Source organism: Dipodomys spectabilis, unplaced genomic scaffold (genome assembly GCF_019054845.1).
Source record: "Dipodomys spectabilis isolate Male_0828 unplaced genomic scaffold, ASM1905484v1 ptg000096l, whole genome shotgun sequence".
Taxonomy (NCBI): Eukaryota; Metazoa; Chordata; class Mammalia; order Rodentia; family Heteromyidae; genus Dipodomys; species Dipodomys spectabilis.
The window spans coordinates 26479323-26504751 of NW_024870773.1; the positions used below are offsets into that span (position 1 = coordinate 26479323).

Here is a 25429-nt window from a genome sequence, read left to right on the forward strand (position 1 = left end):
GCAAAACACCACCTCTACCACCACAACCACAACAGGCAGGTTAACACAGCCTAGTGCCAACAGAAAGCCCATCAGCTGGTTGCTAGGCAACCTGAGAACGATGTGCCAGTTCTCAGTGATTTGTTCGGGTAGAACGCACTTTGCAACTTTTGTCATCAGATGTGTTCTCTGCCCCAGCTACCTGGATCGAGTTGGCTACATGACTCTAAAGTCTGGGGAAGGGTCTGTATCTGCCTCTAAAATAGAGGCAGCGTCCTTGTCCATTTTATCTGTCACTATCATTGTGGTGCTAGGCACAGCTTTTCACATAAGTAAATACTAAAAGGAAAACAAGAATAAGTGCATGGCCACAACAGAGCCTCTGTTCCCATTCTAAGGGCCTTCAGTGGACAAAGAGTGGCTCTGCCACCCAGGGTGCTGTTCAGAAGGTGGACAGGAAACCAGTTCCTTGTAATGAGCCACTTTTCTTACTCTGTCCAAAGAAGGTCTTTAAAAAATTCTCTTGGGAAACAGTCACTGTTGTCTTTGTAGCAAGTACCGTCACTTACCAAATGGCATCTTCCCAATCTGTAGCTTGTTTATATAATCCAGGATCCAGCCAAGAACTCCCTCATGCTCAGATGTCTGAATTCATTCATTCATTCACCTATCATAAATGTGGGTTCTCATTCTGTTTCTTTGACGCTTGTCTCTCTAGTCTAGTGAAATGGGACCTATAACTTTTTGGGTGAGGATTTCACTCACTTATTTTCTCTCTCTTTTTAAAAAAAATCGCTTCATATTAATTATATGAAATTAAAATTAAGTTAAATTAAAATTAATTAAAATCAAATGTTTGAGTGGCTACATCTGGCAGATGTTTGGCATGACCTAACATAAAGTCACTCACACTTGAAGATGGAAAACAGAAAACAAACCTACTTCCTATGTAATCTGTGTTTATGTAGGCAGCTTTTCAGCTGGGGGACCTGTGTAGCCAGGATGGTATTTTGTCAACAAGTGTATCTAATTCTATAATTCTGAGAACCTGAAGCCATCTTGTAGACTGTTCCCATGTCCTCGTTTAAGAAAAGGAAAACCACAAAACTGTAAACTGTAAACAGGCTCATAAATTCAGAGTAGACAATTTCCTTGAGACCTGTGTGTGTGCTAGAAAAGCTCTCTTAGATGACACGAGATTAAAAAAACAACAACAACCCATCATTTTCCACTTCTGTAAAAACCGAAAAGCATCTGGGCATCTGCCTACCTCCAGACATTATTTTCCCAGCTTCCCTTGCTTCCATAAGTAGTCTGTCGCCTCTGCCCCTGTTCCCTAGCCTGTGTAATGGGAGAGGTCCTGATAGGTACCACATCCTTGCCTTCCATCGCCCTCCTTTACTTCTTTGTATTCTCTTGCCTTTTCTGTGTGCTAGAATGTTGCAAACCTGCAGCAATGAAAATGACTACAGGTCATAGGTTGTGAAGACCTGAAACACTTGCTGGGGATAATTAAGTGAACTTCACGTACACTTCTGTATTCTTTGGGCCACTGAACGCTGAAGTTCTTTTTGGTAGAACTGTTTTACTGTCTCCCATCTAATGCACAGCACTGATAGACTCTTTGGCACATAAAGTATACTTTATCACCTTTCAAATAATTAAAAATAATTTAAATATTTTTATAGCTTATGTTCTTTAAGTGTGTAGTCTGTTTTGTAACCAATGTTAATCAGCTTACCTGCATATGCATATTATCTATTAACCACAGTCCCTAGAAGGTAGATCCTATAATTGTCCCTGTTGTGTAGACAATAAAATTGGACAAGGTGGGTTTGAGATGAAAATTTCAGTTGTCTGATCCAGTGCCCATGATCTTTGTTCTGAATGGATAGTTCTTTGGTGTTATATTACCTACAATTAGAAGTGGACCAGAGACCCCCAAACTAAAAGAAGCCATGTTCTAAGTAAAAAAAAAAAAAACACCTCGATTAAAGTAATCCTAGCCATATCAATTTTATTTGGATTATCACTGCCTCCTTGTTTTTAACATAAGAGAACAAGTCATTTTAGAAATGACTCATAAATTATAAATTTACATTTCAAATACTAAAACTTCAGAAATGTACCGAGTGCTTGGCACTTTCAGTGCACAAACCTTGTCCTTATTTTCCCCTTGAACAACACAAAGACTGTGTCTCATGAGTTCAATGAATATTCCTTCAAGAGATAATCAAGTTATTTCATTCATCTTAATGTCAGGACAAAAATCCCAAAGGAGTTACTTTGTTCTTTATTAAGAATATTATGAAATGATCTATCAGGAGGTAATTGGTAAGAAGGACATTTTCAAATAGCACAGAAATAAATTTCATGGATGGGAAGTCCTTAAGAAGGGAATGAAAATTGACTATTGATTGAATGATGGAGGCAACTTAGGTTGTTAAAGAAAGACACTTCTAAAATAAGTACAATTGTGCCATCGATTCCAACAGCAGATGCCACTGAAGACTTCTGAGAGTGTTTGTTCTTCACAGTTCTTAAAAACACAGCCTTGCATGTATCTCCCTCCCCACCCCTCACCGCCAAGTGCTTTTCTATCTCTCTCCTGCCACTCAGCCCCTCAACCATATTGTGAGTTCTGGTGCTAGTTACAAGCACAAAGATGAAGAAGGCAGGCACAGGTCAGAATGGAAGGAAGAGTGTTTAGAAAAGAGTGGCAAGAGGAAGTGTCCCAGGGGAGAGGATCTAAGAGAAACGCCAGTATAATAACACAATTAATAAATAATGTAGTCTACAGATTCATTCATCTTTATTTTATTCATTTTTGTGGAATTGGAAATTGAACCCAGGACCTGGCCCAAGCTAGGCAAGTGTTCTACCACTTAAGTCATGCCTGCAGTTCTGTTTGTATTTTGGTTTTTGAGTTGGGGTCTTGTTCAGGTGGCCTAGAGCTCAAGGTTCTCTTGCGATCTGAGTAGATCTGACTGGTACCACTTCCATGCCTGGCCACAAAGCCTTCCCTTTTGCTTGTCAGTATTCTTTTGCCTCCAAAGTAGTTGGGATTACAGGAGTGTACCCCCTCACCAGGCCAGAATGACTAATTCTTACACAGTACCAGAGAGCCTCCAGGGACTACCAGCTATAGTATTATTCTTAGCATTCACCAAGTTCCATATAACTCAGTTATATTCTAAATATTTGGTTAAGTTACTCCTTCAATATCCTAAAGACACCACTTGATAGGATGAAGTCAGGTTGTCCTCCTTATGTTTTAATTTGTTTATTGCAGAAATTTCTTTAAACAAATACTGCCCTTATAATAACAGTCTTCCAGCTTCTTGATGCTCAAATGCTAACACTGATTTGCAAAGCTACCATCAAAAACTTATTGCAGAAATGTGGCACTTCCTCAGAAGACTAAACATAGAGCTACCTTATGACCCAGCAATTCCACTACTGGGTATTTATAGCAACAAAACACAAACTAGGCCATACAAAAGCTACTAGCACAACCATGTTCACTGCAGCATTGTTTACCATAGTTAAGATACGGAATCAGCCTGGATGCCAATCAGAATGGATCAAGAAAACATAGTCTGTCTGTCTATCTATCTATTTATCTATCTACCTATCGATATATATGTACATATACACACACACAGTGGAATTCAACTCATCTATCAGAGAGAATGATATTGCACCATTTGTAAGGAAATGGAGAGACTTGGGAAAAACTTACATTAAGTAAAGGCCAGACCCAGAGATACATTGGTTGCATCGTTTCCCTCATTTGTGGTAGCTAGAATGTGCCTAAAAATCTACAAGTAAAAACATTGGATGGCAAAAACAGTACATCACAATATGTTAAATTATACATGTCTCTAGGCATTCACACACAGCGAGACCAAAGGAGGATATTAGGAGACCATCACAAAGGCACAATGCCTATATGCATCTGATCATATAAAATAATATTTATTGAAATGAACTCCAGGAAATGGAAACAATCAAGGTTTTTTCCTTTGCTGGTGCTTTTTGTTTTCCTTTTGTCTTGTTTGTTTATCTGTCTTTGGAAGGGTAAAGGAGGCACAGGAAATGTGGAATAAAGGGTCCACAATGTAGCAGTGATACTAGACACTATGTTGAAAATAAACTATAAAACTTCTGGGTGGGGATGGGCAGGAGAAACTGGGAGAGAGCAAGGGAATGGGTGACATTGTTCGAAAAGAAATGTTCTCTTTATGCAACTCCACTGCTTAGTCTCTGGCTTTTGTTGTCCAGCTCTGGTGTCTGTTTCTGTGTGTGTCAATGTTCACTTTGGCACCTGTTTTCACAATTAAAATCCTTCCCAGAACCACTAGAACACTGAAGCCCCATAGAAATAATCTTCCCTCAATAGAGCTATTTGCTCAATGTTAAGGTCAAGTTTTCTCAACTCTGCATAAACACAGAGAAGGGCTAACATAAAATAGAAGGCTTCCCTGAATTTGCATAAGCAAATTAGTCCTTGTTAAATGAAGTTGGTATTTAAAGGCTAATTATATTTATCAAATGAATTAAATCAATCCATTTTGGAATAATTACATATTCTCTGGCCATTCTTTCCTCCTCAACATTGAAGCAACAATGAAAGAAGATATATGCAAATTGATTCTAGTTAATAACTTTATAGCTGGAACTTTTCTAACCTGGAAATTGATATCTGCATAGACTTTGCTATTCATCTGTCCAGACATTTAAGAAAAAAAATCTATGGAATAAGAGAATCACACACAGACCATTAGTGCTTATCCTTTCCTAGAACAATGATGAGCAAAACTTCATTATGGACAAGGGCAAAATAGGAAAGTGAACATGGAGAATAGAAAAAGAAGCACTAGTGAAACTCTCCTTAAGAGGGAATTAAACTTTGGAAAGCCAAAAGTAAATTAAAAAAAGAGAAATGTAACACTTGAACTGTTTTCACTGTATTTGATGTTGGTATAATTTGGGGAGCAGAAGGGAAAAAAACAAATAGTTTAAATAGGGATACAGGGTGACTCATTGCAACAATGAGATGTACAAGATGCTATGTCCAAAAATGAACTTTACAATTTGCGGGGGGGAAAGGGGGAAAGTGTAGTTGTGGAGATTGGAGGGAAGGGATGGTAGGGGAAAAACAAAGGAGGAGGCAACAACGCTTGATAAGAAATGTACTCATTACCTTGCTCATGTAATTGTAACCCCTCTGTACAGTAGTTTCACAATAAAAAAATTATTTAAAAAATGAGAATTAATGGTGAATGGCAATTGATACCAATACCTATTCAATTATTATGGATAATAGTTAAATATTCATGCCCCTGCTTCTTTGGTGGTGGTGTAAAATAACCCGAGAGTCGATAATCCAGTACAGTTTTACAAAACAGTAAAATTCACAAGTGTCTTATTCAAATGACACAATCTTCTCTCCCCATTCCTATTTTCCTACTGTTCTTTTAAACACCAATGTTTCTTTTTTTTTTTATTGTGAGAATACCATACAGAGGAGTTACAATTATTTGGGCAAGATAATGAGTACATTTCTTATCAAGCATAGTTGCCTCCTCTTTGTTTCCCTTTCCCATCCCTTCCTATACTCCCCCCACTGATCCTCTCCCCCCCACCAAAGTTGTAAAGTTCGCTTTTCTTTCTTTTTTTTATTTATTGTGAAAATACTGTACAGAGGGGTTACAATTACATGGGCAAGATCATGATTACATTTCTTTTTTTTGGGTCCGGTCATGGGGCCTGAACTCTGGGCCTGGGTGCTGTCCCTCGGCTCTTCAGCTCAAGGCTAGCACTCTACCACTTGAGCCACAATGCCACTTCCAGCTTTTTTCTTTTTGCTTACGTGGTGCTGAGGAATCGAACCCAGGGCCTCATGCATGCAAGGCAAGCGCTCTACCACTAAGCCACCTTCCCAGCCCATGATTACATTTATTACCAAGCATTGTAGCCTCCTTTGTTTCCCCTTCCCATCCCTTCCCATCCTCCCCCCAGCCCCCACCCCCACCCAATCCTCCTCTCCCCCACCCAATCCTCCCCCCTCTCCCTCCCTCACCAAAGTTGTAAAGTTCATTTTTTGACATAACGACTTGTACATCTCATTGTTGCAATGGGTCCACCTGTATCTCTAGTTAAAGGATTTTAAACATCAATGTTTCTAATAGACTAAAAGCATGAATCTATTTACAAAGTTGCCTGAAACCAAGTTATTAAGAACGTGCATTTAAAATGTGGAGCAAACCATGTGGCACCAAGTGCACTTGGTCAGTATGGTGTGGGCAGTGCCACCCAGGGACAGAAAATTGGAGGGCCTTCTGACTCAATGCTATCACTCTCCTTCCTTCCTCAAATCAAAAGGGATTGAAATAAGCTAACTGGGTCCTCTCCTTTAGGAATAAAGCAAAACAATAACCAGTGACAAGTACCATGCCAGGGCCCTTGCTCTGTGGACAGCAGCTGTGAATATTCACAGCACACTCACAGTTTGAAGTAGTTTCTAACTTTAAAGAGAAAACTGCCACATTAAAGAGAAACAATCAAGAGCAAGACTTCAGCAATAGCATATGCATTAACAACGATGATTAGGAAAGGTAGCTATGAACCCAGACTTCTGCTGGTCCTCCTGGAAATATTTCTATTTTGCTTGAGGAAAGACATGCAACTCTTCCACAGCAACTGACTTGCATCCTTCTGATCAGGATTTTCAGCCTTGTTGGCAGCTATTATGTCACAGGACCACTTACAGATTCCAAAGGGTCCCACGTGGGTGCAGGACAGATGCTAAACTCCTCCGTAAGCCCCATGAAGGCTTCAGAAGCTTGGCTAGCCGGTCTGCTTCTCTGATCTCGCCACTTCCCTCCCATAGTTTTTTCATGCCTTCCCCATCTTCTTCCCCAGTTCCTGCTTCTTGATCTCATGCAAATGTGCAGAATCCAGCTCAGACAGCTCATCTCTTCCTGGACACCTCTCCAAAAGTGCCTTCATTGTTCTCTTCCTTCTCTGATGGCTTAGAACACTGTGGACTGAAGACCTACCAGTCTAGATGTCTTTCAAACTTGCTTTTCTTTCTCCTCCCCTCCCTTCCTCCTTCCCTCCTTCCCTCCCTCCCTCCCTCCCTTCCTTCCTTCCTTCCTTCCTTCCTTCCTTCCTTCCTTCCTTCCTTCCTTCCTTCCTTCCTTCTTTCCTTCCTTCCTTTCCTTCCTTCCTTCCTTCCTCCTTCCCTCCCTTCTTTCTTTTCCTCTCCTCCCTGCTCTATGTTTATACTTATCCTTCAGAAGTTGTACAAAGGGGTTTCAAGTCAATATATCAATTTATGAGTATCTTGATGAATGTCACCCCTCTCACCATTCTCCCCCTCCCCATTTCTCCCAACCCCACCCAGACCTCAAAAATATTACATAATATCTGAGCTCTTTGTATCTTTTGGTTTTGTAACACAAGATTGCTCTTTGTCTTGCTTGCCTTGCTTTTATGAATCAAATGGATGGATGTCAGTTAGGCACGGTGGAGGGAGACAAAAGGAACAAGAGATGTGTAGAAGCTGCCGGAGGCTAGCATGGTAGATGGGGCTGGCTTTGCCTTGGGAAGAATGGTTGTTGGACTTGTAGAGAGTAGGATGACAGACAACAATGCAAATTGGTTCCTTTTCTAATACATAGTCCTTTGAGACTCTTCTAGTCCACCACAGTTTCTGCCTGTGGTAACAGAAGATGTAAGCAAACAGCAGAAGTGTGATAGCCACTCTCTGATCTACCACCTTCTCCAGAAAACAGGCCAGAAAACCTGAAACAAGTTTTCTAACTTTCCCCTGAAGTAGACCACAAGACCACCGCAAGGGAGGCATGGCAGAAAGGGGCCTCCTCCTAAGACAGAGGACACAGAGAAGGATCGGAACAGACAGGTCCTGCTACGTTCTGCACAGTTTGCCACATTAGGTCAGATGCCTTGTTCTCTGGTCACACTTCTCCATGACTGACTGCATCAAACCCAAACATATGAGCATCAAGCTTGTTTCTTGGGTCTTCATTTCTGAAGCGTACCAAGTTATCTAAAACTTAGAGGTACATATTTCTTCTTGTCAATCTATCTCATTGTGGGGATGTTGGCCATGAGCTATGGTAAAGAAGAGATTTCTTGAAAGAGCTGAGAAGAAAAAGATTTGAATACCTTGGGAAAAGAGAAAATCAGGGGATGATAACAGTTAGCTAGGGCAATATTTTTTAAAACAGTAATGATTTATTTAACTAAATTTAACTTTCACCTTCACCTTTCCCATATTTATAAAAACACCCCCATTGCCAATTTCCTTGGTGGCCAGTGGTGACTGTGGAGCAAGCTAGAACACCTTGTCAAATTCCCAACTTCCAGCTTTGGAAATTGGTAAACAATGGGAAGGAAAAACAAGCAATATTTTCCCCTCCTAAGCCCTAAGCAAAGCATTTCCATAGTACTATTTTGAAATGACTTCCAGTTGTTGTGTTGAAAAGACAATCGTTTTCTTAACTTTCAGGTTTTAACCTCTAAAATTCTTGGACTCAAGAACGTTCTATTCCAGGGCATTGTCCCAGCCCGGACAGGAAGTGGGAGGTTGTTTGCCAGAAAGTGTTCTCGCAGGAGACATGGGGTGGCATTCCAGAGTCCCTCATCTTGATTATGTGTGTCCCATCATGCCCATGCTGGCAATATAGTCTCCATTACCCTCTGACTCTTAGACCAGCACATTTAAACCATGAATGCCCAGACAGAAAGAAAACTCCTCCGGGCCAACAAAGTGCCTTTTGGTCATTGTCTAAGTACCAGGTCAATACACCGAGCAACTGGGCCTCATCAGGCAAAACACCTACCAGATGGCACAGTGTGAGAATGTGGAAAAAAAATCAGCCCCTCTAGAAAACATTACACAGCAAAAGGAAGTAGATACATACATACATACATACATATATATATATATATATATATATATACATACATATATATATATATATACATTTTTTCCTTATTATTTTCCTTAAAATGATTGGGATATGTTCTATGTTCTATTTTCCCAGCAGTCTTTAAAACCAGAAAACATCTCTCTCTCTCTCTCTCTGTGTTATGCTTGAAAGTCTGTGTGATCTAGCTTGTCTGACTTAAAGCTTATCAGCAATGGCTTGCTATTGTGAGAGAATTCTTGGGTTGGCTTTGGTTGGTACTGTTTTGAGAGAGAAAAGCTTTTGGCTTCTTTTTCCCCTGGTATAAAATGGGCAATGCAAGCACACAATTCCTGAACTCCTATTAATAGTCTCTAGGCGTGCAAGGCCGGTGCATGACTGTTTTCGAGTGTTTTCGAAATGACAGGGAGCTTTCAAACAGAAGCGGGTATTGCATTTTTCCAATGCCAGCCATGCTGGCTCTGCTGTAATCCTGTCAAATGCATAATATTGTAAAGGCCAACTGGGCATCTATTTGCCACAAATAGGTTCTTGGCTCTTCTCCACTCATCAAGTCTCAAGATAAAAATCTGTTTAGTACAGCAAAGCTATTCCTGCAGTGAACATGAATCCCAAGACCGAAATCTCTGGAAACAGGTAGGGAAAGTCTAAAGGGAGGGGTTGGTTATTAATACTTCTGAGCCACCTCAGAAGAACAATTTACATGAGCTGCTCTGGCAGCAACAGAGTCTTCTACGTCCAAAGGAGCCTTTGGCTAAAGTATCTAACTGGTGATTTTTACAATTTTTGTTCCTATGGCACAAAGACCAGGAAAATAGAGTTGTGAGGCTTTCCTGAGTGGGCCTCCAATTCTTTCCACCAAACTATCTTAGCATCACAATGCAGTTCTGATTCCTGTATCCTAATCCCCCATTTATGTTTGAGCTCCAGACTCTAGGTCTCCCGGTGGGGTGGCAATCACCTACTAACCACACCACTAAGTCTAGCGCTGACCACAAGACAGGAATCTCCTGAGCAGGAAATGGGAAATGGGGCTAGCAGGGATGGGGCTGCTGAGAGACAGGATTGAAAGCTCATTATCAAAATGCAGCTACCAGCTACGCTTACAGGAGTGTCTAAACCATACTGGTGCTTGTCAATCTGCCACCAAACCAAGCTTGGGACTCCAGCTCCCCTGTTCATTTTTTACAAGTGGTTCCAAGTCTTCCTAATATGGAAATAGACAAATGAAAGAAGATGGATCCATGAGAAATGATTTTTTTGGTTGTTGTTCACATCATTACCATCATTTGTAATACCCAAGTTGGTTCTGATAAAGAAAAACAGGTAAAGATAGGTGCCAGTGGCTCACACCTGTAATCCTAGCTACTCAAGTGGTTGAGATCTGAGGACTATGGTTCAAAGCCAGCCCAGGCAGGAAAGTCTGGGAGACCCTTATCTCCAGTTAACCACCAGAAAACTGGAAGTGGTACCATGGTTTAAAAGTGGTAGTATACTAGCCTTGAACAAAAGCTTAGGGACAGTGCCCAGGCCCAGAGTTCAAGTCCCATGACTGGCCAAACAAAACCCCAAACAAACAGGTAGATAGCTTAATTTGCTGTCAACTGCTTTGAATGGTGCTCTTTCTCTGTTGACTCTGTGGGGTGTCATCTCAAAGATCTCTTGTCTTTGAAATCCATTAGGCCTATGTCCTAATCAGAAGTGTACAGGAGGAATTCTCTGGGTGAACTTTTATTTTAAGCAAACAGAAACACCAGAGAGTACCATCAAGTTGCACACAGATCTGTTCTGAGAAGTTACTGCTAGGAGCTAGGGAAACCTCACAGCCAGCTCCAAGCAGGAGAGCCTTACTGATATGAGGTACAAAAGAGGACAGTTAGACCAGAAGGTGGAAGAATGGAGGATACCAGCCTGCCCCCCACCGATTACCACCCCCCCCCCCACCACAAAAAAGGAAAAAGGAAGCAAGAATAAAGCTATCTGGCAGTATTTCATTCTCAACTATATGCTTGAGACTTTGGCAAGTTACATTAGCAATATTCCAGCATCGTAGCGATGGTTAAGTGTGAGTTCAGAGCTGTATGTGTATGTGCCTGTTTGTAGGTGTGGGTGTGTCTCCTTTCAATGATTTCTAGCACCATCAAAGAGTAACATGATCACATTTGGATCTTAAATGCACTGGTTAAGTTTAAGCTTCATTATTTGTTCACATTGTCTCTCATTGCCTCCCGTGCCTCGTGGTGACAAAAGGCAGTAATTAAGTTGTAAATATTATTCTGTCACTGTCTTAAAATGTGGGTGAGAAATTATGGTAATGAATAGGCCCTGGATGGCTAGAAAGCAATCTGTGTATGGTCAATGGAGGTATTAAGTTAAATACCTCCATTGTTCTTTTGAGAAACAGAAAAAAAAAAATCTCTGAGGATCATGATTTGAAGCCAGCCCAGGCAGAAAAGTCTATGAGTCTCTTACTTCTAATAAACTACTCAGAAAAAGACAGAAGTGGCACTGTGGCTCAAGTGGTAGAGGGCTAGCCTTGGACAAAAGAGGCTCAGGGATAGTGCACAGGTCCTGAGTTCAAGCCCCGGGACTGGCAAAAAAAAAAATCGCTAAAATGTTCTCTTAATAATAAACTATTTAAAAAACACTCCAGCAAGAGCAGTAGTTCTATACAAATAAAAATGTGCTACACGAGCATATTCACACATTTTCATCAGTGATGAACTTCATACAAAACTAAATTAAGAGCCGAGAACCGATTTCTATGATTCTGCATTGGAATGTTTTAACTGGATTCCAGTGGCAACTATTTTTATTGGCAAGTTTTTTTTAAGTTACTGCATTCTACTCTATTATGTTTAGGAAAATGAAACATTCACAGTACAATATGGCTAATGCAATGCTAGCGAAGGGAATTTTATTGGCACCAATCCCTTTCAGGGTGCTGACATCCCACGGTCAGCAATGGAGCTTGGAAAAATGTTCAAAAACCAAAACCCAAACCCAAACCACAATAAAAAGACAAAAACAAAACCAACCAACCAACCAAAAAAAAAAAAAACCACCCAAACCAAAAACCACCATAAACCTGAGAAGGAGTTTCAAACTTGGAGTGTAAAATCTATAGCATTCTATTCTAACCTAACATCCACTAGTTTCAACAGCTGATCTTAGGTCCTAAAATAAATCCTTCATTCCCACAGCAAACGGCAAGAATGCACAAAGGATAAGATCAGCAATGCTGGTGCTACTTGCTACAGGAAAGTATTACAGTGGAGATAGACAAAATGAGGCTGGATCAAGCTTTTTAGTATATTATTATGTGATCAGTAGTGACCTTGTATTGTTTATATTACACTCTATGTAAATTTTTTTTTTGTGTTGGTACTGGAGCACAAACTCCAGGCCTCAGTCTCTTGTGTATCTTTTTTTGCTCAAGGTTGGCACTTTACCACTTGAACCACAACTCCACTTCTGGCTTTTGGTTGGATAATTGGAAATAAGAGTCTCCCAGATTTTCCTTCCTGGGTGGGCTTCAAACCTCAATCCTACAGGGATTACAGAGTGAGCCCCTAGCACCCATCTCATTGGTCATCTTTTAAATGATACCTTGTTCAGCCAGGAATAACTTACTCATCCTCAAAGGACTGCATTCAGTGCAGAGGACAGGGTTCACGCCTGGATCCTGTCAGTCTAGCTTGTGGGCTTTGAGGATGTTTGTTTCCTTTCTGTTCTGACAGCTCCTCCTGGGTGCACCTGGCTGAGGTCATGAGGAACACCCTCCCAGTGGGACTCCTGGGACCACCCATCCCTGAGCACTTAGAGGCCCTACAGCATCCAGGGAGCAGGGGATGGTGCAGTCTGTGGGGTTCCAGCTATTTAGCAAAGTGTGCAAGCTGGGTGTGGTGGCCTAGGCCTTTAATTGTGCTACTGGGGAGGTGCGATGGGGAATCCCGTGTAGGAGGCCAGTCCAGACAAAAAGGAAGCCTGGAAGAACATCCTGAAAAATGGCTGGGTGTGCTGGCTGGTACATGCCTGTTATCCCAGCTCCCTGGGAAGCACAGTGGCTGGGCACAGGTGTAGTGTGCTCACCTGTCACCCAGCACCATCCCCAGCAACTGTGCAGAAGCTCAATAAGGGGGATCAAAGCCTGGCTCAAATGGTGGAGGACCTGTGTTCAAACTTAAATCAATTCCAAATATCACCAAAGTAAAGTACAATGGAACTGAGATTGGTTTAATTTTCCTTGTCTTCTAGGTACAGATCTTAGGGAGGGAGATGGGGAGAGGGGAAGAGGGAGAAGGAAAGGGAGAAGAGAGGTTAGAAATCAAGTTGTCATTAATCAAGGTCTACTATTCTTTATTAAGGAAGACAGGACATTGTATCATTAAGGAAAGGAAGCCCTCCTACATGGCCTTAACTTGTAAATTATTTCAGCACAGCTGCTTTTATATTGTATGTGTGTGTGCTACAGTAAATTGTATAATTATGTTAATTTTCAACCTCTTCTGAGCAGGGAGCAGTCTTTTATTTCTAGGTGGCTTATTCTTAAGGACAAAAGCAGAAAAGAGCCAATGATCTAAACACCTATGTCCGATGGTCAAAAATAGCAATGAGGCAAGTACTTACATACCTAGAACTAAAATACTACTTTATTTTTAATATTTTTATTGTAAAGATACTGTACAGAGGGGTTACAGTCCCATGAGTAAGGTAATGAGTCCATTTCCAATTGAACATTGTTACCCCCTCCTTTGTTTTTCCCCTAGCATCCCTTCCCACCTCCCCAACTCCTCCCTCCCCTCCCAACTTGTAAAGTTCATTTTCAACATAGTGTCTTGTATGTCTCATTGTTACAGTGCGTCAACCTGTATCTTATTTCAGCATTTTGTTATTTCCCTTCCCCTCCCCAAATTAGAAAAATGTATATACAAGATGCAGGGCACTGACATCAAATACAGTGAAAACAGGGGAAGAACTGTGGGGAAGAACATACAAAAGAAACAAAAAAATCATATAGTACATTAAAAAATCAACAAAGTTAAAAAAAAACCTCTTGTGTCCCGATCTTGGGGTTCATTTTGCTTAGCATAATCTTATATGGTCATATCTACATAGCTTTTGACCTTTTCTGCTTGTCTGGTCAGAGTATCCTAGATGTACTGCTCTATTTTTTTTTTGTACTGCTCTATTTTTGTCATCTTAATTGATCATTGTTATTTAATTAAAGAAATTAAAGAAAAGTTTGAAGACAATCTGTTTTGACAAAACCATTAAAAAACAATTCCTTGATTTAAAAATTGGCTTCTCATTTTTAAAAAGAATGATAAAATCAGGGGAAAAAGTGTCTCTGTTCTAAAACTTGCTGGCTATACAAACCACCTGCAGACTGAGTGGCAGGGGTGAGTTCTGAGCTGGATCAGTTCCCAGCACAGGAAACGGACACAGGCAGTGAGCACTGAATATTCTGTTTACACAGACGAAGAATCAGCATCTTCTAGAAAGCAGTGATGGAAGTCATCTGATTTCTGTTTGGAGTTACACTTCAGCCTCACCCCTTGGGTGAGGTTAGAGATGAGAAACGCATGACAGATTTTATTGAAGCTCTTGGTTCTGTGTCTAAGCCTCTATCCTGCCTACATTGTCCACCACCAGTCAAATCATGAGAAGTATAGCGACGCTTCTCCTATTCCAAGGTTGCCACACTTGTAAAGCAAATGTGCCTCTGATCATATAAAATACTATTTATCAAAATGAACTCCAGTAAATGGAAAAAAAAAATCAAAGTTTTTTTTCTTTGTTGCTGTTTTTGTTTGTTTCTTTATCCGTCTTTGGGAGGGGAAGGGAGCACAAATGGAGGGACAAAGGGTGAACAAATGCAGCAGTGGTACTCTCTAGACACTATATTGAAAATGAACTTTATTTCTTGTGGGGAGGGATAGGAGGGAAAAACTGGAGGAAAGCAAGGGAAAGGGTTCAAACTTTATCTGACTTCTGAAACTGTAACCCCTCTGTATATCACCTTTATAGCAACAGAAAATTAAAAAATTATAGCCATCATATTAACATTAAAGAAATTCCTTGATGCTTGCTAATAAGGTTTGTTCAATTACATTATAAATGTATTTTTATGATTCTGTTCAAATTATGATCTATTAATATCTTACATCACAACACAATAAGTAGAGCCCCACACAGTATATTTAGTTTTGGTGTTAGGTTTGTTTTAATTGGTAAATTCACTTTTACTTCAAATCGTTGAAGATCTTATTTATCATGTGTAAGTTTCTCATCATCTTTTGTGTTAGTGTTTTTTGTTGTTGTTGCTGTTGATGGTTGTTTCTGTGTTACTGAAGAATCAAACTCAGGGTCTCATGCAAGCATTCTACCACTAACCCACATTCCAAGCCCTCTGTTACTAGTTTTGACAGTGAAGAATTATATCTGCTCAGAGTTGAGATTTTATTGGAGGGTTAAAAATGCAATGAAAGCCTATGTTTACCAACTCCTCCTTTACTAGGCTGATGGAGGTATACAGTTTACAAAGGGAAGGTGGAAGGATAGATATTTCTCCACAGAAGATGAAAACGTGTCTAAAAATACGAGTGCTTGATTCTTTCAGGATGGATGCAATAGTAGCATCATAGATAAAAATAACTGACATTTGACTAGCATCTCCTACACTGTGCAAATGTGTGCAAAATCTGCAGGGCAAAATATCTGTCATTTGAAAAATGCTTATATAAAAATCAAATTTGGATCTATAACCTCTAGCATCAAGCATGATATATTATATGAAGACACAGAAGCTAGGAGTGCTGGCTGGGCCCTGTATCCAAGCTATTTGGGAGGCAGAGGATTGAGGTTGGAGGTTAGCCTGGGCCAAAGAGAAGTCTGAGAGCCTCCAGGTTGACCAGTGGCTGGGCATGGGTGGGGGTGCATCTGTAATCTCTAGCTACTGGAGGAAGTACAAGTAGGAAGATCACAGCCTAAACTGACCCAGGTATAAAAAGAGATCCTACCTTAAAAATAACCAGTGCACAAAGGGATAGAGGTATGGCTCGAGTGGCAGAGTGCCTGTCTAGCAAGCTTGAGGTCCTAAGTTCAGTGCCTTCATGGGGGGAGGAGGGGAAGCACAACTAGAATATTCCTTCTATCTAATTGAAATGAATGAAATACTTTTTAAGGGAGCTATTTAGCAATGTCTGGCCAATAATGGAAATTTCATAAGCTATGCTTTCATTTTCCTTCCTCTATAGTAGGAAACATAATAAAGCCATATATGAACTACTATTTGAGTTTCCTTCAACTTCCTCTTTCAAATTTATTTCAACATACTTTGTAATAAAACTGTAATATCTTTACACACATATAGAATACCTCATACCAAGATAAACACTTACTTTTGTTGACTGTGGGACCTGAACTCAGGGCCTGGGCACTGTCCCTGAGCCACAGCACCACTTCCAGTATTCTGGTGGCTTATTGGAGATAAGAGTCTTATGAACTTTCCTGCCCTAGCTGGCTTTGAACCATGATCCTCAGATCTCAACCTCCTGAGTTGCTAGGATTACAGGCATGAGCCACCAGCACCTGTCTGCCAAATAAACATTTATTAATAGCTTCTAACTTACAACTTAAGTTGACAATGACTGAGCAATGATGATCACCATGAGATATTCCTTGGGTGCTTATTATGTCAGCCATGTCCCATAAATAGCCACCAGCTCAGTTTGCTGGGAACGGCATGACTCAATACTCTCCTTGTGTTCCTAAGATTTAATGATGGATGGGAAATCTTGGGATGTTCCATCTGCAACTCCTTTGTGATTTTCTCCTCCTAGGAGTGGCTTCCCATTGGGCATTTCTGGAGGAGCTGTCCAGCATAGTAGTCAAGGCAAAGGAGGGCCCATCTCTACTTCAGCTCCAGCCTGGTAGAAGAGTGGGTGATAGGTTTGAAACCAGAGGCCATGGGAAGGCTTAGAACTCAAACAGTTGGAGAGTTCAGGGAAAAAGAAGAACGTGGCCAGCCTGATTAAATGACCAAGACACAAGGTCAAAAAATAAGGTGCTGCCAGAATCAACTCCAAATGGATCAAAGACCTTGAACTCAAAGCAGACACTCTGAAAACATTACAGGATGGAATAGGAGAAACCCTAGGTCTCCTTGGCTCAGGCCGAAATTTTCTGAACAGAGACCTGGAAACACAACAAATCAAAGAAAGGTTGGACAAATGGGATTACATAAGGTTGCAGAGCTTCTGCAGGGCAAATGACATAGCTAGCAAGATCAATAGAAAGCCCACGGAGTGGGAGAAGATCTTTACTAGCCATACAACGGACAAGGGTCTCATATCTAAAATATACATGGAACTCAAAAAATTAAACCACCCAACAACAAATCCTCAAAGAAACAACTGCCCAATAAATAAGTGGGCGAAAGACTTAAAGAGAAGCTTCTCTGAAGAAGAAAGAAGGATGGCCAATAGACACATGAAGAAATGTTCAACATCCCTAGCCATAAAAGAAATGCAAATCAAAACAACATTGAGATATCACCTCACTCCAGTTAGAACAGCAAAAATCAAGAACTCTAACAACAACAGATGCTGGAGGGGATGTGGACAGAAAGGAACCTTACTTCATTGTTGGTGGGAATGTAAACTTGTTCAACCACTTTGGAAAGCAGTATGGAGGTTCCTCAAAAGACTTCACATAGAACTCCCCTATGACCCAGCAATCCCACTTTTGGGCATTTACCCTAATGTTTACAAAAAAGACCACACTAAAGCTACCAGCACAACTATGTTTACTGCAGCATTATTTACCATAGCTAAGATATGGAACCAACCCAGATGGCCCTCAGTAGATGAATGGATCAAGAAAATGTGGTCTATATACACAATGGAATTCTATGCTTCCATCAGAAAGAATGACATTTCCCCATTTGTTAGGAAATGGAAAGGCTTGGAAAAAATTATATTAAGTGAAGTAAGCCAGGCCCAAAGAAACATAGGTCCCATGGTTTCCCTTATTTGCAATATCTAGTATAGGTATGAGTCAAGCGGAAAAGGTCAGATAATGTGATGTTAGGAAAACGAACCCTTAAATATGTATTTTAATGTTTTTGTTTCTTTCATGCATGTGTTTCTAACGCATTTATAAGATTATTTCTTTGTTGCTTTGTATGTCCCTCCCCCACAGTGTAACCCCCGCTTTCACTATATTTTGATGTCAGTATAACATGTGGAGGAGATGGGGACAAACAAGTCGTTTAAGAATTCAGGTGGACCTGTTGCAACAATGAGAAGTACAAAATGTCATGTCAAAACCAGCTTTACAATGTCGGTGTGTGGGGGGGGAGGGGGGGTATGATTGGGTCGGGGGGAGGGGAGAGGCTGGGAAGGGAGGTGAAGGGTAAACAAAGGAGGAGGCTGCAATGCTTGGTAAGAAATGTATGCATTATCCTGCCCATGTAATTGTAACCCCTCTGTACAGTATGTTCTTAAATAAAATAAAATAAAATTTAAAAAAAAAAAAAGGTGCTGGACCTCTCCCTCTCCGTAAGATCAAAGGATAATGTCCCCAAATTTCTCTTCCCCTCTCCTCTCCTTTCCTCTGGTACCCTCCTCTCCCTTTCCCTCCCCTTTCCTCTCTTCTCCCCTCTCCTCTCCCTTCCTTTCTCTCTTCTCCCCTCCCTTCTCCTCCCCCTCCCTTCTCCTCTCCTCTCCATTCCTCTCCTTTCCTCTCTCTTCCCCTCTCCTCTCCTTTCTTCTTCTCTCCTCCCTTCTCCTCTCCTCTCCTCCTCTCCTCTTGGTCCCCTTCTCTCCCCTCCCTCCCCTCTCCTCTTCTCCTGCGTTGTACTTGCTAGGCAGGTGCTTTACCACTTGAGTCATTTTCCCCAGCCCTTTTTGCTTCAGTTTATTTTTCAAGTAGGGTCTCACCTTAGCCTTGAACCAACCTCAAGCTAGGACCTTCTTTTTTTTTGATATTTCTTTGCAGTATTTATACTTGTTTTTTATCTTGTAAGACAACATTAAATAACATAATAAGTATAAGTGACAACGCTACTTTTATCCCCTGGCTTTAGTTCTTTTTTTTTTTTTTTTTTTTTTTGCATTTTATTTTATTTATTGTGAAAATACTGTACAGAGGGGTTACAATTACATGGTCAAGATAATGAGTACATTTCTTATCAAGCATTGTAGCCTTCTCCTTTGTTTTCCCTTCCCATCCCTTCCCATCCTCCCCCCCACCAACCCACCCAATCCTCCTCCCCGCAAAGTTGTAAAGTTCGTTTTCGGCATAATGACTTGTACATCTCATTGTTGCAATGGGTCCACCTGTATCCCTATTTAAATGATTTGTTTTTTTCCCTTCCCTTTCACAAATTATACCAACATCAAATACAGTGAAAGCAGGGCTTATACAGTGGGGGAGGGACATACAAAGCAAACAAAGAAATCATCTTATAAATAAATTAGAAACAATCGCATGAAAGAAAAAAACATTTGAATACATATCTTAGGGTTCACTTCCCTAACATCAACTTATCTGATCTTTTCTGCTTGACTCAGACATATACTAGTTATTGCAAATAAGGGAAACCATGGGACCTATGTTTCTTTGGGCCTAGCTTAATTCACTTAATATAATTTTTTCCAAGTTTTTCCATTTCCTAACAAATGGGGCAATGTCATTCTTTCTGATGGAGGCATAGAATTCCATTGTGTATATATACCACATTTTCTTGATCCATTCATCTACTGAGGGGCATCTGGGTTGCTTCCATATCTTAGCTATGGTAAATAATGCTGCAATAAACATAGTTGTGCTGGTAGCTTTAGTATGGTCTTGTTTGTGAACATTTGGGTAAATGCCCAAAAGTGGGATTGCTGGGTCATAGGGGAGCTCTATGTGGAGTCTTTTGAGGAACCTCCATACTGCTTTCCAAAGTGGTTGAACAAGTTTACACTCCCACCAACAATGCAGTAAGGTTCCCTTCTGTAGGACCTTCTTTCCAAGTAGTTGGAATTCCAAGTGTAAAGCACCACACCAAGGTGCTTGAGGTCCTGAGTTCAATGCCTTCAGGGGTAGAGGTGGGGGAGCATAGCTAGAACATACTTTATATCTAATTGAATTGAATCTTTATTCAACAAAATAGCCTTCAGATACTGGAGACATTGGGAAGGGAAATGTCCCTTATAAGAATGGAGGCACTAGTGAATGACATTTGATTCTTTGTCTGGATACAGTAAGTCCAATTAAACAAATAAAATGAGTAGTTGTATGTTATGTATTTTAAAAGCTTCAAATAAGCCAATGAACTTATTAGTATGGGTAGGAGGCAGACCAAGTGTGTACAACAGAAGAAAGTGAGGCCCCTGAGCATTTTCTTCACTCAGACCTTAGGTTCGAAGGAAAACTTCAAGGTTGCTAAGTAATTGCGTTAGATCTTAATAGTACTCTTTACAATCTGAAGCCACCACCCTAGTAAAGCAACCATAACACATTTTAACATGTCAACCACAAGCACGTGTGTCTGATTATGAGTTAAAGCTTCAGTTTCATGTTGTCATTTCTCCACCAACCATCTCGGCCATCAGTAAGATTCGTAGGTGTTTTGAAGCAACAATGCGAATAGCTATTTATAGATCAGAAAATGGTTGGCAGATGATGCATTTGAAACTAAACCAAAATTAATATGCTTTAAATTGTCCAAAGGGCTGGCAGCTACGTAGAAAGGGAAGATTTGGACTAGAGAACATGCACAGTTTCCATGTGCATCCCCATGCATCGTCCATCCTCCCTGCCCTCCCTCCCCTCTTCTGTGCCTCTGTCTCTGTCTCTCTCCTCCCTCATACACTACACTCCTGCCTTTGTGCACATTCAGAGGTGCAGGTAGATTTATCATTATACTAATAGCACATTAAAACTTGGGACAGAAACAATCACTGAGTTCTTCGGTTAAGTGTGGGTTACCGCGTGGGATCTTAGTACACATGTATACGGAACAGTCAGAGCTACTACTGGCAATGGAATCTGCTTTCCTACTAGGGAAGCATCACCATGGCCCTTCCCACTGCCAGGATCACGCATACGTCCCACTCAGCTCGTTCGCCCCTCTCTTCAGCACCTGCGGCTCATCCATGCCACCTAAAGTCGTGGTTCCCAGGGCATGGCGCCTTCTTCTGTGCCTGTGACTCTGAATCAGAAAGCTCAGCTCTCCTCATTGGCTGAACGTGTCACCTGGATGTCAAGATTCCAGTACACTTTAAGGGTCTGATCTAGTGATATGTTTTCCTTAAGAAGCCACATAAGTAGGCTGGAAGTCCTCTGTTTTCCTGTGGGCTTCTTACAGAATTCTAAGACAGCATATCCAGCTAACTCAGTTTTCCTGCACTATTACTCTTGGGTGGGGAGGAGAAAGCGTCTCTGATGTTCCTATATCTAAAACACTTGTTCTCATAATTTCTAGTCTCTGTCCTTCCTTATGCCATTTTAATGATTGTGTACACAGAGGAGGTTTTGTTTGTCTATAATCACATATTAAAACATATCAACATGTACCGTACTTAAAGTTAAAAGGGAACAGTTAAAAAGTAGAGTTTTAAAATAACAAGTCAATTATATGTTAACTGTAATAACATATTTTGGGTTGGAAAGCAGCTATGTTCCCTAAAACACAAATTTATTGGCAAAAGAATCATTATTTTGCATCTTTGAAAGTTGTACTGTCTATCTTAACAGAAGACAGCTAGATTGTCAAGTATGATACTGAATAGGGTCCATGATGAGATGTGCTGTTTTTATTGATACACATGAAGAAAATTCAGCTTCTTTCTCTCTGTTCCCTCCCTCCCCTTTCCTCTCATTTTATCTCCTTCCTTCCTTCCTTCCTTCCTTCCTTCCTTCCTTCCTTCCTTCCTTCCTTCCTTCCTTCCTTCCTTCCTTCCTTCCTTCCTTCCTTCCTTCCTTCCTTCCTTCCTTCCTGCCTTCTTGCCTTCCTGCCTTCTTGCCTGCCTTCCTGCCTTCCTTCCTTCCTGCCTGCCTGCCTGCCTTCCCTTCTTTCTCTCTCTCTCACTGACATATACTTATACACACTCACATGCAGTTGGAAAGAGAGTAGTATACTTTTTTTTTCAGATGATTGTGGATATTTTACTTTGAAAATACACCTTAATTTGATAGTCATACTTTCTTAAATATGAGAGTCAGTGAGGAAATCTAAAACCACATCTATGAAAATTACATACTATACTATGTAAATATCTGTTGTTATTTTTGAATGAATATTTGGTAGACTCGTTCATTTTTAGAAGTATTGATCGATCAAGTTCGTAGAGCTTTCAAATCTGACACATCCCATTACATAATATGAAAAATCACATTCATTAATATCAACACCAGTCACATCAGAAAACTCTGTAACTATTATGAAGCTGTCAGGCTCACAGTAGTAGAGGTAATTTTTCTAAGATTTCCATTTTGGCTGGAAAGCTCCAGTTTTGTTGTTGGCAATGAGCACTGGTAACTGTTTTCCTTGTAGTGACAGCAGACATCGTTCACTTTTGAAAAGATATTTCTGCAAAATGCCAGTGCTTGTTCAAGGGTGGTTCTGTCAAGCAAATGGTATTCCATGAAGAAGGGAGTTGGTTCAACTGGCGCCTGAAACAAGCCCACAGTGTTTCACTTCTTTTCTTTTTCTTCCCCTCCCCTCTGTGCTGTCTGAAATGGAAGTGTACACGTTTTTTACAGGGTCCTCACAGAATATTAAAGAAAGATGTGTTCTCCACGATGGAGATTCAGGGACTGGGTGTAGCTCGGTGGTACAGTATGTGCTTAGTTTGGATGAGGCTCTAAAACAAAACAAAACAAGCCAATTCAACAAAGCAGCTGGTGCTGGCGGCTCATACCTAGAACCCCAGCTACTCAGCAGGCTGAGATCTGAGGATCATACTTTAAAGGCAGTCTAGGCAGAAAAATCTGTGAGACTCTTATCTCTAATTAATCAGCTAAAAGCCAAAAGTGAAAGTGTGGCTCAAGTGGTAGGGCGCCAGCCCTGAGCAAAGCAAGAGTGCAAGGCCTTGAGTTCAAGTCTCAGTTTTGGCGCGCGCGCACGTGCACACACAAACACACACATTTAACAGAGCTCTTATTAGTATTAATATTTTACTGCTTCATCTAAGCATTCTTAACTGTGGCAAGGGGTGGAATAACACAATAACCCAGACAGTTTTCTAGCCCTGTCTTGATTTGTGCTATGGAAACCGCCCTTGCCCTGCTGATTTTTCTGCCATTGGGGCAAACATCAGCACCGTTAGTGCATGACATTCTTATGTCCTGATGAGAAACATCTTGGCCTTATGGACTTCTGAAATGGACTTGCAAACTGAGACTCAATGCCCTGGGCTTACAAAAATGCTCACCTAGACAATGGCTAACATACAATGCTCATGCAATAAATTCTGAATGGAAGTTGGAATGAATGTCTCACGTACTGCAATAATGACAGTGCTTGTGATGGCCCACGGACATACATGTGAATGTATGTTTGGGGTATCTCTGTATGTGCATACACACATGCACACACACATACACACACATACACACACACACTTGGGAATGTACTAAACTTGTTCCTTTAACTGTTCAACCTTTAGCCACAAGAGAATATCACAGTATCACAGCCTTCATGACTCATTGGGTAAGGATTGATCAACCACTTCTAAATATCTTTTGAAGAGTAGTTTTTTTTTTTTTTTGGGTCCGGTCGTGGGGCCTGAACTCTGGCCCTAGGCGCTGTCCCTCAGCTCTTCAGCTCAAGGCTAGCGCTCTAACACTTGAGCCACAGCGCCACTTCTGGCTTTTTCTTTTTGCTTATGTGGTGCTGAGGAATCGAACCCAGGGCCTCATGCATGCAAGGCAAGTGCTCTACCACTGAGCCACCTTCCCAGCCCGAAGAGTAGTTTGTTACCATATTTAACTGGACTATCAGATGAAGATTCCAAGATTTAAAAGGATTTGCTCAGCCAACCTGATTAGCACTATGGAGGTTGTAAGGTTTTTTAGTTTCTTCTCTAAGCATAGGATCTATGTGACTTCCTTGATTATAGAACGGCTCCTCGCTTAGCTATATCTTAATGTTATGCAGTTTTTTCCCCCAGAGCTCTTAGGATATCCTTCAAATGGGCTATGCTCTGAACACCGATGTCAAATTCAGGCTCTGGAATGAGATCAAGGGGGGGATCAATGTTCAGGTGGATGTGTGGTGCCACCTCCATTTCTAGAAAACCTCTTTATCAAACACGGACAGTGAGGTGGTTTGCTGTGCAAGCCTACTGCCTTGTATCACAGAAAAGAAGTATGCTACTTAACTGGCTGGCATTATGTCCTCTTTAGGAAAGATGATTTATTTTCTTGTAGCTTTAGAAACTGCCAAGTGTTGACAAAGTACAACAGGAAAACTACAAGGGTACCAGGAATTCCAGGAAAAACTACTAAGTATAATTGCTGTAATGTGTGTGTCGTGCCTTTGTCCAGTGATTGTCACATTGGGCAGGTACTACACAGAAGTGGTTGACTAGGGATCCAGCCCAGCAGAACACACGAAGAGCTTGTCCATCAGCAGACTGTGTTTGTAAACAGACCCAACACCAGCCTTCATAAAGTAGGCATAACTCAGGGTTGAACAAGAATGGTGAGACAGCTTTTTTTTTTCCTGTCCTTTCTGGAATAGCTCTCTCTCTCTCTCAAAAAAAGGTCATCTTGACCCTTGCTGATCTGTGGAGGCAGAGTGTCCAATTAAATTATCTTCATTATAAAAGCACACACAGGCAAATACTTTTAAAGGACATGATTCCAAACCTATAATAAGTATCAAAGAAAAGTAGCACAAAAGCTTTTAAAAATTTACATAGAGATTTTTAAGCAATTGGCGGTATCAAAAGAGGTCAGAGAGAGTACCTCACTGTGGAGAGTTCAACGGGCAGAGACATGATGAAACTGACATTTTGTAATGAGAGACTATGCTAACATTCATTCTTTTGGGGTCCAGGATCAGGCTACCTAGAATAACAATTACATCAGAACAGAAGTTGAAGGCCTTCCAGGAAGAATTGCCTTCCAAGGAAGTTACTGTTCTCCACTATTTTTATATTATGAACATGTATTTTTTTATTGTAAAGATACTATACAGAGGGGTTACAGTTACATGAATAATGTAATGTTCTCCACTTAAGATTCACATTGATGCTGGACTGCAGTGTATATTTTTGGACCCTGGACCAAGCCCATAGTGAGGGATTAGTTTGGATTTTCCTCCTTTTCTCTGTGACCCCAGCATGGGTGAAATGTTAAGTTATTGCTCAAACAGTGTGTATGATGTTGATGAAGCAGTGAGTGGTAGCCATATCCAAACTTGGGATGGCTGAATCGAGTGGCTACCTTTCCTACCTGCTGGCACAGGAACCTTCTGGAAGAGCTACCTA

General features: G+C 40.9%; 1 protein-coding gene across 2 annotated transcripts in view; it reads right to left on the reverse strand.

Annotated features, from left to right (window-relative positions):
- Positions 1-25429, reverse strand: part of Chrm3 (cholinergic receptor muscarinic 3) — a 198807-nt gene that overhangs the window by 114334 nt on the left and 59044 nt on the right. The gene's annotated exons all lie outside the window — the stretch shown is intronic.